This window comes from Dama dama, chromosome X (assembly GCF_033118175.1).
Source record: "Dama dama isolate Ldn47 chromosome X, ASM3311817v1, whole genome shotgun sequence".
Classification (NCBI taxonomy): domain Eukaryota; kingdom Metazoa; phylum Chordata; class Mammalia; order Artiodactyla; family Cervidae; genus Dama; species Dama dama.
The window spans coordinates 96,411,580-96,416,928 of record NC_083714.1 but is presented as its reverse complement, the minus strand read 5'-3'; the positions used below and the strand labels follow the sequence as shown (position 1 = coordinate 96,416,928).

Below are 5,349 nucleotides of genomic sequence, written 5' to 3'. Positions count from 1 at the left end.
AATGGGAAGGAAAAAAGATGAACAGCAAGGAACTACAAAAACAACTGGAAAACAAGTAATAAAATGGCAATAAGTACATTAATATCAACAATTACTTTTAATGTCAGTGGACCAACTACTCTGATCAAAAGACATAGGGTAAGTTGATTGGATAAAAAAACAAGACCCTTCAATAAGTTGCCCTCAAGAGACTCATTTCAGTGTCAAAGACACACACATACTAAAAATTAGGGGATGGAAAAAATATATTTTATGCAAACAAATGAGAAGAAAGCAGAGGTAGCAATACTCAAACAAAATAGACTTTAAAACAAAGGCTACAATGAAAGAGAAAGAAGAGCATTACATAATGATAAAAGAATCAATACAAGAAGTGAATATTACACTTGTTAACATATACACACCTAATACAGCAGCACCGAAATATATAAAGCAAATACTAACAGACAAATGGGAAACTGACAATAATGTGATTCTAGTAGGAAAATTTAACACTTCACTGACACTAAAGGACAGGCCATCCAGACAGAAAATCCATAAGGCAACAGTAGCCATAAATAACACAATTAACTATATATGTAAAATAGATGTAATGTCATACATATACATATGACATATATATATATATATGACATTACATCTATTCTTAAAAGACAGAATACATAATCTTTTCAAGTGCACATGGAATGTTCTCCAAGATAGATCACATACTAGGTTGCAAAACAAGCCTCAACAAATTTAAAGATAGAAATTGTATCAAGCGTTATTTCGAACCATGACAGTATGAAACTAGAAATCAATTACAGAAAGAAAAGTGAGGAAAGAGCCAACATGTGGAGACTAAAAAACATGTTACTGAAAAAGCAACAGTCAATGATGAAATCAAACAAGAAACCAGAAAATGATAATTGAAGCGCAACTTTCCAAAATCTGTGGGATGCAGCAAAATTAGTTCTAAGAGGGAAGTTCTTTAAGAAACAGGCCTTCTTTAAGAAACAAGAAAAATCTCAAATACATAACCTAACCTACCACCTAAAAGAATTTTAAAAAGAAGAACAAACAAGTCCCAAAGTCAGCAGAAGGAAAGAAATTATAAAGCTCAGAGAAGAAATACATAGAATAGAATTTTTTTTTAAATTGATAAAATGAAGAGCTAATTTTTTAAAGGTATAAACAAAATCAATAAACCTTTAGCCAGGCCCATGAAGAATAAAAGAGAGTTTCCAATAAATAAAATAAGAAAAGAAAGAGAAGAAATAACAACTGATATTACAGAGATAGAAAAAAATCATATGAAGATACTATGAACAATTATATGTCAACAAAGACTCAATAAGATAAAGACAACATTTCTTCTCAGACCAGTCTATAGGTTTAATAAAATTCCTATCAAAACCTCAGCAGGATATTTTATAGAAATAGACAAGCTGATTCTAAGTTAATATGGAAAGGCATTAGAATATAAAAAAAATAATTTTGAACAAATAATGAAGTTTGAGGAATAAGACAATCTGATTTTAAGAATGACTATGCAGAGTTTCTCAATTTCAGTACCATTGACATTTAGACCAATTGACATTTAGCAACAGTATAACCACCTCCAATTGTGACAATCAAAATATCTCCATCTATTGCTAAATATCTTTTAGGAGCAATATTATTTCCCATTGAGAAACACTTGGTATAGTAATGACAGTGTGGTATTGGCAAATATATAGACATATAGATCAATGAAACAGAATAGAAATTTGATAAACTGAGAAACAGATCCACACAAATATGGGCATTTGATTTTAACAACAGTGCAAAACAATTAAATGAGAAGACAGTATTTTCAACAAATGTTGGAGCAATTAGACATCTATGCGCAAAAAGAATATTGAACCTGGAATTAAATTACTCACCTTATACAATATTTAAGTTAATAGAGATTATAAATCTAAATATCAATATAAAATTATAAAGAGGAGAAAACATAGAACAAATTGTTGCTTGAATTAAGCAACGAGTTCTTAGATATAACAGCAAAAGCATCATTTGATAAATGAAAATGGGGTCAATTGGACTTCATTAAAATTTAAAATCTTTTTCTTTGTGAGGGACATGGTTAAGAGAAAAGACAGAACAGACTGAGGGAAAACATACAAATCATATATTTGACAAAGGGCTTGCATAAAGAGTATATTTTTAAAACCTACAAAATTCAATACTGAAACAAACAAAAAATATAGAAATGAGCAAGACTTCAACAGACACTTCAATGGACAATACATAGAAGACAAATAAGAATGTAAAAAGAGAAACAACATCACTGTGTGCTTAGTTGTTCAGTCGTGTCCGACTCTTTGTGACCCCGTAGATTGTAGCCCACCAGGCTCCTCTGTCAATGGGGATTCTCCAGGCAAGAATACCAGAGTGGGTTCCATGCCCTCCTCCAGGGGGCGTTCCGAACCCAGGGATCGAACCCAGGTCGTCCACGTTGCAGGCGGATTCTTTACCATTTGAGCCGCCAGGGAAGCCCATGAATACTAGAGTGGGTAGCCTATCCCTTCTCCAGGGGATCCTCCCGACCCAGGAATCGAACTGGGGTCTCTTGCATTGCAGGTGTATTTTTACCAGCTGAGCTATCAGGGAAGCCCACCCAACATCATTACAGTGTGTTAGTCACTCAGTCGTGTCCAACTCTTTGCAACCCCATGGTCTGTAGCCCACCAGGCTCCTCTGACCATGGGATTTTCCAGGCAAGAATACTGTAGTGGATTGCCATTTACTTCTCCAGTACAACGTCATTAGGTAAATGTAAACTAAAACCATTATGAGCTACCACTAGTTGCCTATTAGAATGTCAAAGATGTGTAGAAAATGGATCTTTCACACATTGTATGATAGAGATTTCTTTGGTGATGGAATAGTTTTGTATCTTGACTGCCATGGTTGTTACAGGAATTTATACATGTGATAAAATAGATATAACTGTACACCTTTTCCCCTTCTATTTGCCATGAAGTGATGAGACTGGGTGCCATGATCTTAGTTTTTTTAATATTGAGTTTTAAACTGGCCTTTTCACTCTCCTCTTTCACCCTCACCATGAGTCTTTTTCATTCCTCTTTGCTTTCTGCCATTAGAGTTGTGTCATCTGCATATCTGAGGTTGTTGGTATTTCTCCCAGAAATCTTTATTCCAGCTTGTAACTCATCCAGCCTGGCTTGTCTCATGATGTGCTCTGTATATAAGTTAAATAAACAAGGTGACAATATAAAGCCCTGTCATACTCCTTTCTCAATTTTGAGCCAATAAGTTGTTCCATATAAAGTTCTAACTGTTTCTTTGTGACCTGCACATAGGTTTCTCAGAAGACAGGTAAGACCATATTAGGTCTGGTATTCCCATCTCTTTAAGAGTTTCCCACAGTTTTTTTTTATGATCCATACAATGAAAGACGTTAGCATAGTCAATGAAGCAGAAGTAGATGTTTTTCTGGAATTCCCTTGCTTTCTCTACGAACCAGCAAATACTGGCAGTTTGATCTCTGGTTCCCCTGCCTTTTCTAAACCCAGCTTGTACATCTGGAAGTTCTCAATTCAAATACTGCTGAAGCCTAGCTTGAAGGATTTTGAGCATAACCTTATTAGCATGGAAAGTGAGCACAATTGTCCAGTAGTTTGAACATTCTCTAGTACTGCCCTTCTTGGGAATTGGGATGAAGATTGACCTTTTCCAGTCCTGTGGCCACTGTTGGGTTTTCCAGATTTGCTGACACATTGAGTGCAGCAATTTAATAACATCATTTTTTAGGATTTTAAATAGCTCAACTGGAATTCCATCACCTCCACTAGCTTTATTGGCAGCAATGCTTCCTAAATCCTACTTGACTTCACACTCCAGGATGTCTGGTTCTATGTAAGTGATCACACTATTGTGGTTGTCCAGGTCATTAAGATCTTTGTTGTACAGTTCTTCTATGTATTCTTGCCATCTCTTCTTGATCTCTTCTGCTTTTATTAGGTCTTTACTCTTTCTGTTCTTTATTGTGCCCATTTTTGCATGAAATATTCCTTTGATATTTCCAATTTTCTTGAAGAGACCTCCAGTCTTTCCCCTTCTGTTGTTTTCCTCTATTTCTTTGCATTGTTCATTGAAGAATGCCTACTTGTCTCTCCTTGATATTCTCTGGAATTCTGCATACCATATGCTAGAGAGACTATGGAGCAACTGAAAATCTCATACATTGCTGATAGGAATGCAAATGGTAAAAACAATGTAGGATATGATTTGGAGATTTCTTATAAAGTTAAACATGAGTTTGCTATATGACCCAGCAATCACTTTTGTGTATACTTACCCTTGACAAACAAGTTTATAGCTAAACATAAACCTGTATATGAATGTTTCTACATGCTCTATGTAAAATCTTCACAATTATAAAAACAAGTCAAATGTCCTTAAACAGGTAAATGGATTAAAAATCTTGGGTACAACCAATAAATGGAACATGCTTCAGCAATAAAAGGAAGTGAACTACTGATGGATGCGATAATTTGGATGAATCTCAAAAGCGTGCTTAGTCAAAGAAGCCAGTTTCAATGAGTTACATAATGTATTGTTCTAGTTATATGATATTCTCAGAAAGATAAATGTATAATAATGTAGAACACATTGTGATTATTGTCAGGACAAGAACTGGGGACAGGGAGTGACTATAAGACAGTGGTACGTCATGATGGGAGATTATTTTTCTCCTTCTCAGGGAACATTTATTTGGCAATGACTCCAGACAATTTTGATTGTCACTACTGGAGGAGGGGTGCTACTGGCACCTTGTGGGCATAGGTCAGGGGTGCTTCTAAGCATCCTACAATGCACAGAAAAAGGCCCCACAACAAAGAATTATCCAGCCCAATAAATCAATGGGCTTCCCTGGTGGCTCAGACGGTAAAGCTTCTGCTTGCAATGCAGGAGACCCAGGTTCAATCCCTGGGTTGGGAAGATCCCCTGCAGAAGGAAATAGCAACCCACTCCAGTACTCTTGCCTGTAAAATCCCATGGACAGAGGAGTGTGGTAGGTTACAGTCCATGGGGTCACAAAGAGTCGGACACGACTGAGCGGCTTCACGTATATCAATAGAGCCAAGATTGAGAAATTCTGCTATGAAGAGATGGCACAAGGGAGTTATAGAAATGATAGAATGGCTCTCTATCTTGACTATGACAGTGGTCACACAAATGAGTGCATATGTTAAAATTCATAGGACCCAGGTAAGAGTTCGATTTCAATGTATGACAATTTTAAAAATAAAATGAATTAAAAACGTTATACCACCTGAGTTGTAGCCCCAAATAAAGTAG

The 5,349-nt window shown here is 35.9% G+C and overlaps 1 non-coding gene across 1 annotated transcript; it reads left to right on the top strand.

Annotated features, from left to right (window-relative positions):
- Nucleotides 1-4,917: 4,917 nt before the first annotated feature.
- TRNAC-GCA (transfer RNA cysteine (anticodon GCA)) lies at nt 4,918-4,989 on the top strand. The gene has a single exon. It is a non-coding gene; the product is annotated as a tRNA-Cys (tRNA).
- Nucleotides 4,990-5,349: the final 360 nt, after the last annotated feature.